Source organism: Delphinus delphis, chromosome 18 (assembly GCF_949987515.2).
Source record: "Delphinus delphis chromosome 18, mDelDel1.2, whole genome shotgun sequence".
NCBI lineage: Eukaryota > Metazoa > Chordata > Mammalia > Artiodactyla > Delphinidae > Delphinus > Delphinus delphis.
In genome coordinates this window covers 8,958,878-8,971,754 of record NC_082700.1, presented here as the reverse complement: position 1 = coordinate 8,971,754, position 12,877 = coordinate 8,958,878, and the positions used below count along the sequence as shown (strand labels likewise).

The 12,877-nt window shown below is 39.3% G+C and overlaps 1 protein-coding gene and 1 pseudogene across 5 annotated transcripts in view; one reads left to right on the top strand and one right to left on the bottom strand.

The window, feature by feature from the left end:
• PDS5B (PDS5 cohesin associated factor B) overlaps positions 1 to 12,877 on the bottom strand; it is a 197,080-nt gene that overhangs the window by 159,532 nt on the left and 24,671 nt on the right. The gene's annotated exons all lie outside the window — the stretch shown is intronic.
• Positions 6,419 to 7,265, top strand: LOC132413582 (small ribosomal subunit protein eS6-like; annotated as a pseudogene).

Below are 12,877 nucleotides of genomic sequence, written 5' to 3'. Positions count from 1 at the left end.
ATTTCCATACACCAGCCAAAGCAACTGAAAATGTAAAATTAAAAAAAAATTTCAAGGTACATTTTAAAGCTCTAACCAAACATGTTTAAGACCTATATGATGAAAAACTGTAACACCTTACTAAAAAACATTATATAAAATCTAAATGCTTACAAAGATATACTATGTTTATATCATAAAGACAGCAATTCTCCCCCGAAGTATCTTATAGATAAATAAGTCAACAGAGCACCTGAAAGACCTTAGCACCAGATTTTAAAATTATTCAGATGTGCAAAAAGCTAAAACACACATGAAAAATGAAGTGGGGAGGAATTTGCCCTAACAGAAAGCATAAGTTATTACAGTGAGGACAGACATAGATCATGGAACAGAAATGAGTCTAAAAATAGACCTACACACATATGGTAACTTGATTGTGATAGAGTTAGTTTTGCAGATCAATGCAGAAAAGATGGACTCTTTAACAAAGGAATCTGAATATTCATAAAGGAAAAAATGGATTTCAATCCCTACCCCACTACTGATGAAAAAAACAAAAGCATACCCAGTGAAATGAAATGAAAGACAAAGGTTTAAAACAAGAGACATTTTTTATTACCCAAGTCTGGAAAGATTTCTTAAACCAAACTAAATATAAATAAAAAAATAAACCATGAAATAAAAGATTAATAACCTTTACTACATTAAAATTAATATCTCAATATGGGAGAAGGTATTTACAACTCAACTTTTTTTTAAAGTTAGTAACCAGAATATACACACGTACAAATAGGGAAGAAACACACAACCAAACAGAAAAAAAGTGTCACTATCAGGTGCATTACAAAAGACGAATAAATATCCATTAAACGTTTGACAAGTTGTCCCCTCTCTCCTTTGTAATGAGAAAAATAAAAATTAAGACCACAATAAGGAAGGATTTTCACACAATGAATTAGCAAAAATTGAAACAGGTAATAACACCATTATTAAACCAGATGCTAGCAACGGAAATGAAACTGCCACAGTTGGTTTAAACTACTCTTATTTAACCCTTGTGGTTCACTAGGGACCAGCCTCCTCCCAAGCACATGTAACAAACCTGAGCTCCATTTGCAAGAAAGAAGCTAACCACACTGTTTGCCACATTGGTCCCTTCCTTTCAGATATTTGTATCTCTTACTTATCTCATATTTTCACAGTCAAGATACCCAAAACAATGTGGGTATGTGCCTGCCTCCCCTACAACCATTACACCCCTCTTTGATAATGTAGCTGCAATGAATTTAGGGTAGCAGTAATATCTAACTCCATTAAATAGGCCCTAACTGCCCCAGATAATCAGAATAACTCCATCTCCCTAAAGAGTAAATACATGGTTTACAGTAAAACAGATTTAAGCTGATGGGGATATGCCAATTCTCCAAGCCAGAGGTACTGATACACAGGTGGTTCAACCATAGATCAGGAATTTGTTTTAGCTGAGACAAATAATAAATATGCACATGAGGGATTCCCTGGTGGCGCAGTGGTTGAGAGTCTGCCTGCCGAGGCAGGAGACATGGGTTCGTGCCCCGGTCCAGGAAGATCCCACATGCCGCGGAGCGGCTAGGCCCATAAGCCATGGCCGCTGAGCCTGCGCGTCCGGAGCCTGTGCTCCGCAACGGGAGAGGCCACAGCAGTGAGAGGCCCGCGTACCGCGAAAAAAAAAAAAATTCACATGATTTCACTTCTCACTAATGTACAATCTCTCTCTTGCAAATGAGTTCTCTCTGCAAAGACTGTCAACATCAGAGAATCTATTAATGAATGAATTATATTGACAGGCAAAAGAAAAAAAAAGCACAAGACCATCTAAATTAAACTACTCCCTATTCCTGATTTATATAAATCTCTCTTAGAACAAATCAGGAAAAGAGGAGAGATTCTTTAATATAATGAACAGTACCTTTCAGAAGTAAAGAGCAAATAATTAAACTTAGTTACAAAACACGAGAGCATTTCCACTTAGACAAGTGCAAGATAAGAGTGCTCACAGGGACTTCCCTAGTGGTGCAGTGGTTAAGAATCCGTCTGCCAATGCCCTGGTCCGGGAAGATCCCACATGCTGCAGAGCAACTAAGCCCTTGGGCGCCACTACTAATGAGCCCGCGTGCCTAGAGCCCGTGCTCCGCAACGAGAAGCCACCACAATGAGAAGCCCGTACACCACAACGAAGAGTAGCCCCCACTCGCCGCAACTAGAGAAAGCCTGCGCGAAGTAACAAAGACCCAACGCAGCCAAAATTAAATTAATTAATTAATTTAAAAAAAAAAAAAGAGTGCTCACAGTATCCATTTGGATTCGTGAAGTGTCAAGGAACAAAATTTCCTAGTCCAACTACATTCAACATCAAAAAAGAGTTTATTGTCTTGGGGAAATAAACAGTAATCCCAAAATAGAGAAGGCTTTCGGTATGGTTCCATTACTGCTTTTGACTCTAATTCTATCCCATGTCCTTGACTCTGTCTTCTCCACATGCCAGTTTGAACCCCAAGATACCAGGCAATGGCAACATGGGCTACATTTTTTTTTAATATATTTACATGCAGAGACGAGTGTGACAGAAAAGTATGTAAAATTACATGTCCTACAACAGTAAAGTTAAGCAATTTTTGGTATAAACATACAAAACTAAACGTGATGATGCAGTTTATGTGCTGACCCAGATCAAAGTCCAAAATACATCATTAAATTGAAAAGGCAAAACAATACATATAGCATGACCTCCATTTGTATTTTTCAAATATAAATTTTAAATAAAAAAAGTAATTGCCAGTTCTAGCTTAGCACTTTGAAATATTTCCAGAACTCAAGATGTAACTACTAAGGAAGTCTTTGGCTGCAGGCAAGTACATTACGACAATAGTATTTTGAAAACAAAAGGCTACTTCTAGATTGCCAAATTATTGTATTTACTACATAGTAAATGAAAGAATAAAACTAACATTCATTGAGCATCTATTTGCCAGGAACTACATAAATTACTTTTACGTATTCAATACTTGGTGTTACTCATCTTTCTAGCAACCCTGAAATATATGAGGTTCATGCTTATAAAGGATTAATAGAAGCAACATGTCCATAGCCCACAGGTCATAACTCTTGTAATTGACAAAGCTGGAATTCAATTCCAAATTTAATTCCAATAGAATATTATTCAGCCATTAAATGAAAGAAGGAAATCCTGCCATTTGCAACAACACAGATGGAACTGGAGGGCATTATGCTAAGTGAAATAAGTCAGAGACAGAAAGACAAATACTATATGATCTCACTTATATGTGGAATCTAAACAAAACAAAAAACTGAATTCACAGATAGAACAAATTACATTGGTGGCTGCCAGAGCTGGAGGGTGAGGTGGGCAAAATGGGTGAACGTGGTCAAAAAGTACAAACTTCCAGTTATAAGATAAGTCATGGGGATGTAAGTGCAGCATGGTGACTATAATTAATAATACTGCATTGTATATTTGAAATTTGCTAAGAGAGTAAATCTTAAAAAGTTCTTTCCAGGGCTTCCCTGGTGGCGCAGTAGTTGAGAGTCCACCTGCCGATGCAGGGGACACGGGCTCATGCCCTGGTCCAGGAAGATCCCACATGCCGCGAGCAGCTGGGCCCGTGAGCCATGGCCGCTGAGGCTGCGTGTCCGGAGCCTGTGCTCCGCAACGGGAGAGGCCACAACAGTGAGAGACCCGCGTACCACAAAAAAAAAAAAAAAAAAAAGTTATTTCCATAAAAAAAAAAATGTGTAGGTGTGGTGATAGATGTTAACTATAACTAGACTTATTGTGGTGATCATTTCACAATATATACAAATACCAAATCATTATGTTGTACACCTGAAACTAATATGGTATATATCAATCATATCTCAATTTTTTAAACATTTTTTTAATGTGGACCATTTTTAAAGTCTTTATTGAATTTGTTACAATATTGCTTCTGTTTTATGTTTTGTTCTTTTGGCTACAAGGTATGTGGGATCCTAGCTCCCTGACCAGGGATTGGACCTGCACCCCCTGCACTGTAAGGCAAAGTCCCAACCACTGGACTGCCAGGGAAGTCTCAATTTTTTAAACATTTTAACTTTACTAAGTAGCCCTTATCGTCCATTAATTCCCCATATATTTAACTTTCCACAGTTTGCCACCCTTTGAAACTCAATGTCCTTTTCCTTCATCTTGTCAGTTCTCTAAAAATGCATTGCTCTTTTGTCAGTCTAATTTGTAGGGTCCCAGCCAATGAATTTAGGATGGATAGAGGAAACAGATTTTTTCCTCCTATACAAGAAATTAGTAAAAGTCAGATTTTTATTCACGTATGTATGTATAGGAGTTCACAGAAAACTGTGACTCAAGGAGACATTTAAAATCTGAGGCTTATATGGCATCTTAATAGGAGATGGGCATTGATAGGAAAACAAATGACTTTTTGAAAAGATAAATGGGCCCTGACAAGAACAAATGGGAGACAGGGAAGTTTTGTGACAATGTCTGTTTAGGTGTGGTGTGGAGACTTCTCATCTCCAGTGATAAGAGTCAGTCTTCCATGGCTGCTCCAGGAAGGGTATTTATGACAATTGAGTTCTTTGGGGAAGCTATGCTTTTAGGCAGATAAGAGATTTCAGGAACTCAAATGCCTTCTTCTCAAAATAATTTTTATGCCATGATAGCTTATTCTGGACCCCTTTAAGTGTCAAGACTATAGCAACAGAGGAGAGAGACTGGGCTCAACTCTGAATACAACAAGGATAAGTGGGGATTTATAACAAAAACAAAAAACGTTCGCGCTTCAAAGGGTAACATCAAGAAAGTGTAACAGCTACCAACAGAATGAGAGAAAATTTATGTAAATCATATACGTATCTGCTAAGGGGCTTGTATCTAGAGTATACAAAGAACTATCACAACTCAATTTTAAAATGGACAAAGGATCTGAATAGTTTTCCAAAGATACACAAGTGGTTAATACATACATGAAAAGTTGCTCAACATCATTAACCATCAGGAAATGCAAATCAAAACCACAATGAGATACCAGCTCACACCCACTAGGATGGCTATAATCAAAAAGACAGACAATAATAAGTGTGGGCAAAGATGTAGAGAAATTAAAACCTTCATACACTGATGGCAGGAATGTAAAATGGTGCTGTAGCTTTGGCTTTTCCTCAAACAGTTAAACCAAGTTAACATATGATCCAGCAGAAATAAAAACATGTCTGCACATAAACTTTTACACGAATGCTCATTATAGTATTACTCATAATAGCTAAAGTGAAAACAACCCAAATACCCATCAACTAATGAATGGATAAAATATAGTCTAGCCATATAATGGAATATTTGGCAATAACAAGAAATGAAGTACTGACATATACCGCAACACAGATGAACTTTGGCAACATTAAGTTAAAGACACCAATTACAAGGGACCAAATATTAAATGATTCCACTAATATGAAATGTACAGAATAGGCAGATCTATAGAGACAGAAAGCAGATTAGTGGTTGCAGAGGGGAGGGGAAGGGAGATGAGACGTTAGGGGGTGTTGGCTAAAAGGTGTGGGTTTCTTTGCGGGATAATGAAATATTCTAAAATTGACTGTGGTAACAGATGCACGACTCTAAATATACTAAACCACTGAGCTGTACACTAAAGTAGTGAACTGTATTGTATGTGAATTATATCCAAAAAAGGATGTTTAAAAACACCAATGGGGGGCTTCCCTGGTGGCGCAGGGGTTGAGAGTCCGCCTGCCGATGCAGGGGACATGGGTTCGTGCCCCGGTCTGGGAAGATCCCACATGCCGCGGAGCGGCTGGGCCCATGAGCCATGGCCGCTGAGCCTGCGCGTCCGGAGCCTGTGCTCCGCAACGGGAGAGGCCACAGCAGTGAGAGGCCAGCGTACCGCAAAAAGAAAAAAAAAAAAAAACACCAATGGGATAAAAGCTATAATAAATCATATACCAATCCAGGGAAGAATCAGGAGTCTGAAAGTATGTAGTAGGGATAAGGAAACCTTCCCTGAAAAATCACACGAGCTAAATCTTTAAAAAGATGTGCAAAGTGTGCCAACAGAACAAACATACGCAGAGGATTTCACGTGAAATTAAAAGCACACGCAGATGCACAGACATGTAAGAGAATGTAACAGTCCTGGATGATTTCACACAGCAGAAGTCAGAAATTCTGTTGCAAAGTAACTAAAAATTCTGCTGGAGAGGGAAGCAGAGACAGATTCATCAAGAGCCCTGAACGCTCAACTTTATTTTTTCTTGCAAGCAATGTGAAGTTAACATTTTAACCAAACGAATAAAATCATCAAATGTTTTTTACATAAACTATCTTGACAGTCCCTGGAGAATGGATTGGGAAAAGGTAAGAACGGAGTTAAGAGACTGATTAGGAGGCTTCTAAACTAATTTAAGAAAAAAATGATGAGCTCTTTTTTTGCAGAACCTCAGAGCTGGTCAGCTGCTTCAGGATGAAACTGAACATCTCTTTCCCAGCCACTAGATGCCAGAAACTCACTGAAGTGGACGATGAATGCAAACTTTGTACCTTTTATGAGAAGCGTATGGCCACAGAAGTTGCTGCTAATGCTCTGGGTAAAGAATGGAAGTGTTATGCGGTCAGAATCATTGGTGGGAATGACAAACAAGGTTTCCCATGAATCAGGGTGTCTTCACCCATGGCTGTGTCCATCTGCTACTAAGGGGCAGTCCTGTTACAGACCAAGGAAGACTGGAGAAAGAAAGTGCAAATCTGTTCAGGGTTGCATTGTGGACACCAGTCTAAGTGCTTTCAACTTGGCCATTATTTAAAAAAAAAAAAAAAAAAGGGAGAGAAGGATATTCCTGAAGTCACTGATACTACTGCGCCTCGCCGACTTGGGACCAAAATCGCTAAAATTCACAAACTTTTCAATCTCTCTAGAGAAGATCATGTCCACCAGTGTGTTGTGAGAAAGCCCCTAAACAAAGAGGGTAAGTAACCTAAGACCAAGGCACACAAGATTCAGTGTTTGTTATTCCACGTGTTCTGCAACACAAACATCAGCATATTGCTCTGAAGGAACAGTGTACCAAGAAAAATAAAGAAAGGCTGCAGAATACGCTAAACCTTTGGCCAAGAGAATGAAGGAGGCCAAAGAAAAATGCCAGGAAGAGACTACCAAGAAAGGGAGGCTGTCCTCTCTGAAAGCTTCTACCTCTGAGTCCAGTCAAAAATAAGATGTTCTAAGAGTAACAAATAAATAAGGTCAGATATAAAAAAAAAAAAAAAAAGAGAAGAATTTGCACTAAACCAAAAGCAATAAGCATAAAGGAAAAGAGTGTGAGAGATAACAGAAATAGTAAATTTAATAACTGGAGAGAGAAAAATGAAAAACCAATTAAGTAATGAAACTTAGGAGTGAGGTCAAACTTCAGATGTTGATTTGAGAGTAACCAACATTAAACAGAAGCCACAGAAATGAATGACATTGTGCAAGAAAAGCTCAGAAAAGGAGGAAAAAAACAAAGTACCATGGAATAGTTTTTCCTCAAATTGAAATGTCCCCATATAACCAAATCACATCAGTAAAATCCATAATTACTCTATTAGGAAACTAACCATAAAGATTAATACTACTTCATGAAAAAATTAGATGGCTCTAAAAAGAAAAGGGTGATAACTTCAGCCTCATTTAATATTTTCAATAAGAAAGGCTTTTAAAGGTTTGGACTAAAGGCAGCATAGTGTAATAATAAGAAGAAAAGGAATAACATATAGAGTACCTACCTAGCCTGTGCTTGTAGTTCTAAACAATGTATATTAATTCATTTAATCCTCACCAACAATGGTGGGACGTAAGCAATCTCCTTTCCTAAAAAGTGAGGCACAAAGAGGTTAAGTAATGTGTCCAAGGCTGAAAGCCTAGTAAGGTCTGGGACAAGGACTCTAACAGTTCCAGAGCCCCCATGTTTTACCACTGTACTGGCTCTCAAAGGCCAGTATTAGGTTTTCAAAGCAAAAACAAAAAACCTTGGCTCAACGTTGGGTCTACCACCAACCTTGGCATACTGGTAACTTAAGCAATTCAGTCTGTCTCCTCAGCTATAAGAAGGAAATCATGACAGCATCACAGGATTATTATGAGTATTTTAGTCATGAATATAGAACACCTAATCATTACAAGTAATAATAATAAACATTTACTGAGCACATATTGGCATATATTAAGGCACTACCAGAGACACTTTACACAGTTTATTTTACCTAATCTTTAAAATTGTCTCAAAAAGAATCGTTACTCTCCTAGCCATTTTTACAGGTTAGGGAACAGATTCAAAGGGATGAAGAGACTTGTGCATCATCATGTTGTATGGTAAAATGCTTATACAATGGCCCCAATTCTCCATCCCTCCTAGTACCCACACCCCTAGCAATGTGACACTGCAGCTCCTCCCATCAAGAGGTAGAGCTCATTTCCCCACATCTTGAATCTTGTCTGGCCTCATGACTTGCCTTGAACCAACAGAACATGGCAGAAGTGATGTTGTGCCAGTTCCAAATGCAGACCTCAAGAGACCTTGCTTGTTTCTACTACCTCTCTAAGAATCCTGCCACCACCATGTGAAGAAGTCCAGACTTGCCTGATAAATGATGAGAGCCTCGGTCACCCTCCATCATCCAGCAGAGAGTCAGCCAACAGCCAGAAATGTGAGAAGCCACCATAGACTAGCCAGCTTCCCGACAATCTGCCAGGTGACCACCGATGTTATGAGTTATCCTAGATGAAATCTGCCAAATCTAGCCCAAGTGATCAGAACCATCCACGTGATCTACAGATTCATGAGTAATAACACACACTCATTTTAAGCCACTGAAATTGCGGGGACGGTGGGGGAGGGGCTGTTGTTACAAAGCCATAGTTAACAGAAATTCATGGTAAGCAGAAGAGCTGGAATTTAAAGCCAGGTGGTCTGACTCCAGGCTCACCCGCCTCCTTCTAGTTTCAGAGTAGATATGACAAGCAACGTTACTGTAGTATTTTCATTTGTGGAAATGAAGTCATTTATGTTCACTCTTCTATATTCTTTAAAATTAACTTATAAAAACTCAAAATAGTAAATGTAATTCTTATTTCCTCCTTTAGGTAAACAAAAAATCCAAGAAGTATATCAGATCTAAATTCAAAACTTGGGACTTTACTGGCGGTCCAGTGGTTAAGACTCCACGCTTCCAATGCAGGGGGCGTAGGTTCGATCCCTGGTCAGGGAACTAAGATCCCGCATGCCGTGTGGCCAAAAAAACAAACAAAAAAACACACAGATTCAAACTCAACTGCTACCAACCACCTGCCCATTATTAAATATGGGATAATAAAAACGAAAAAACTATATGCACGTTCTGAATATATTTACACTTCTTTCAAAGTAAATATTTCATATAGGGTATCCCTACTAACTCCACAAGTATCGTGAAATGTACTATATTAATTTGTATTAACTCATTCTCACTCTAAACAGATTTACTTTGCTTCCCAATTCACTGACACATACAACACACCACATCACTTACCCACCTATATCCATCTATGCCCATATAGTCCCTTTGGAAGATCTTAGTTTCCACCAAGGGATGCAGAAATGATTCCATTAAACTGGAAATTCAGACTGCCACCCAGCCACTTTGGGTTATTCGTGCCAATGAATCAACAGACAAAGAAGGGGGTTACAGAACCAACTAGGGTTCTCATCTCACAATCAAGAGGAAGTCAGGTTGCTACCACACAAGAGGGGCTAACAGAAAGTATGTCTGGAATGCAGAAGTTCCCCTAGGAGGCCACTTAGTATTTCCATGTACTGTGATTAAAGTCAGTGGAAACAATCCAGGCAGGACTGCTAATGACCCAGACCCTTAAGGAATGAAGATTTAGGTCACCCCATCAGGCAAGAAACCACAACCAGCTGAGGTATTGCCAAGAACAGAGGGACTGTGGAATGACAGCAGAAGATAATTATAGACAGCAACTACAACCACATGACTAGTTGCAGAAATAAATATTCTAATGAGTAGTTTTTCTTTTTATGATATAAAAAATTTGTATATATATTAACAAACTTATTTCTTATCTCCCTTTCTACAACCATCTGATAGTAGCTAATCTCATATCTCCATATTTAAGTTACAGGATATTAAGTAGAAAATGTGACACAGGTAGAAAAAAAATTGGTACCTAGAAACAGGTAGAAAAAAAATTAACCCACCTATGGATAAAGGGATTTTGTATCCTCTCTTAAGGAGGGCATTTGTATGTTATCAGGTGAACAAAGGATAGCTGCATTATGTTCACCAAAAGTATACTTTTGTAATTGTCTTTATTTATAAGGTAAATATGATAAAAAGAGGTGTGCACTGGTGCCGTGGTGACAAGTGATGGTCTGTGATGGCTTTTTACCTTAGCCGGGTTGCAACTACACTTTCCCAAACACGATTCATTCCCTGCATGGTTGTGGGTTAGGGTTGGCCTCAAAAAGAAAAAAAAAAAAATTCCCATGAGATTAGAAGACAAACGTGAAGCAGCCACCAGGTTCAGAATGTAAACCTAAAGTCAGGTGTTACTGCAGTAATCACACAGTGTCATGGAACTTTGGGCTCATTGGCATGGGGCAGCAATTGAGCCTACAGCTCATTCAGCTCCTGTCAGAGCTCCACCTTTGCTTTTCCAAATAATACTGGGGCAGGTTTGTGTGCAGCTCCATGGTGAGGTGTGCCACACCTACTGCAGATTACCTACATCATCAAGGTTGAAGGTTACCTAGATCATCAAGGTTGCAGGTGTGGAAGCAGTGAGAGCCATGAAAGTTCAAGTTTGGGCTCATAGGTTCTAACTTATTGCTAAAAGTTCTTTGCAGGTTCCAGTCTAACCTTCCTCCCCCTGCTTCATGTCCATGTTCCCTTTCCAACTACTAGCCCTGCTAACTTCAAGCCTAGCAGCAGATTCAGGTGTGTATAACTAGTTCCTACAATTGGTAAAAACCAATCACAACAATAATCTTACTTCTCTAATCAAACGCTAACTGACAAAGACAGAAATGTTATTTAGAGTTTGACTACTGTAGAAAGAGCTAAAGGTATCCACATGCCTCTTATCTACTTCTTATAACACTAAATTAAAGATAAAAACTCAGGGGCTTCCCTGGGGGCGCAGTGGTTAAGAATCCTCCTGCCAATGCAGTAGACATGGGTTTGAGCCCTGGTCCGGGAAGATCCCACATGCTGCGGAGCAACTAAGTCCATATGCCACAACTACTGAGCCTGCGTTCTAGAGGCTTCGAGCCACAGCTACTGAAGCCCATGCGCCTAGAGCCTGGGTTCCGCAACAAGAGAAGCCACTGCAATGAGAAGTCTGCACACTGCAATGAAAAGTAGCCCCCACTCGCCGCAACTAGAGAAAGCCTGCACACAGCAACGAAGACCCAATGCAGCCAAAAATAAATAAGTTTATACAAGAAAAAAAAAGTCAAATAGCACATATTCGGGTTATAATATACCTCATTTACCTTCCATCAGCAAAAATATTTAAGAATTTACCTGAAGTATGTTAGGTTTGAACACACTTACTTTCTAAATTTATTTATTTTTATTGATTTGTTTTCGGCTGCGTTGGGTCTTCGTTGCTGTGCCCGGGCTTTCTCTGGTTGTTGTGAGTGGGGGCTACGTTGCAGTGTGCAGGCTTCTCATTGCAGTGGCTTCTCTTGTTGCAGAGCACGGGCTCTAGGCGCAAAGACTTCAATACTTGTGGCATGTGGGCTAAGTAGTTGTGGCTCGCAGGCTCTAGAGCACAGGCTCAGTAGTGTGGCACACGGGCTTAGTTGCTCCGCGGCATGTGGGATCTTTCCGGACCAGGGCTCAAACCCGTGTCCCCTGCATTGGCAGGCGGATTCTGAACCACTGCGCCCCCAGGGAAGCCCTGCACTTACTTTCTACAGAAGCCAGTACAAATTTTAAAATCTGTCTCTTACTAAATTATATTTACATTAAAACAACAAAATAACCTTGTTCAATTTCAAGAGAACAATTAAAAATCAACACATCTTAAAATATAGACTATATTAGACTATATTAATGTTAACCTTAGACTTATGCTAAGCGCACAAGACAATCAATTTATTAGATGTATGTGCCATCTTTACAATCAACGCATCCAGTTCCCTCTTGGACACACTTTCTTTTTAAATATATTTTGCTTAAAAGTCAGAGCCATAAAGTCAAATTTTTGTAGAATGATTCTAAAAGGCCCCCCGGACCAGAGCTAGTCCTAGAGGACCAGAGCTCGTCCTAGATAACGATTTAAACATAAACAGATGTCCAACAGGCCTATCATGAAAATGAATTTTGAGACAGAAGCAGCTGAGACAAACATTTACATTTTACTACTTTTTTCCATAGAGTAGAAATACCAAGAAAAGTAAAAGTCAAAGACAGGTGAAAAACAACATTTTCTTCCAGTATTATCTGGTCGCATGTGTCTCACTGCTATCTATCAGACGCTGGCGCTAATAAAGGGGAAAAGAAACGGCAGTAGAAATATGGCTATCCCTTTCACCAATCTTTATAAGCATGCTTTAACTCTAGGCTTTTCACTAAATAATTACCTACTTAAATCAAATACATGTAATTGAATTAACAGGGAGTTTCTGGGGCCCTGAACAAAGATGGCGGAGTAGAAGGACGTGCTCTCACTCCCTCTTGTGAGAACACCAGAATCACAACTACCTGCTGGACAATCATCAACAGGAAGACACTGGAACTCATCAGAAAAGATATCTCACATCCAAAGACAAAGGAGAAGCCACAATG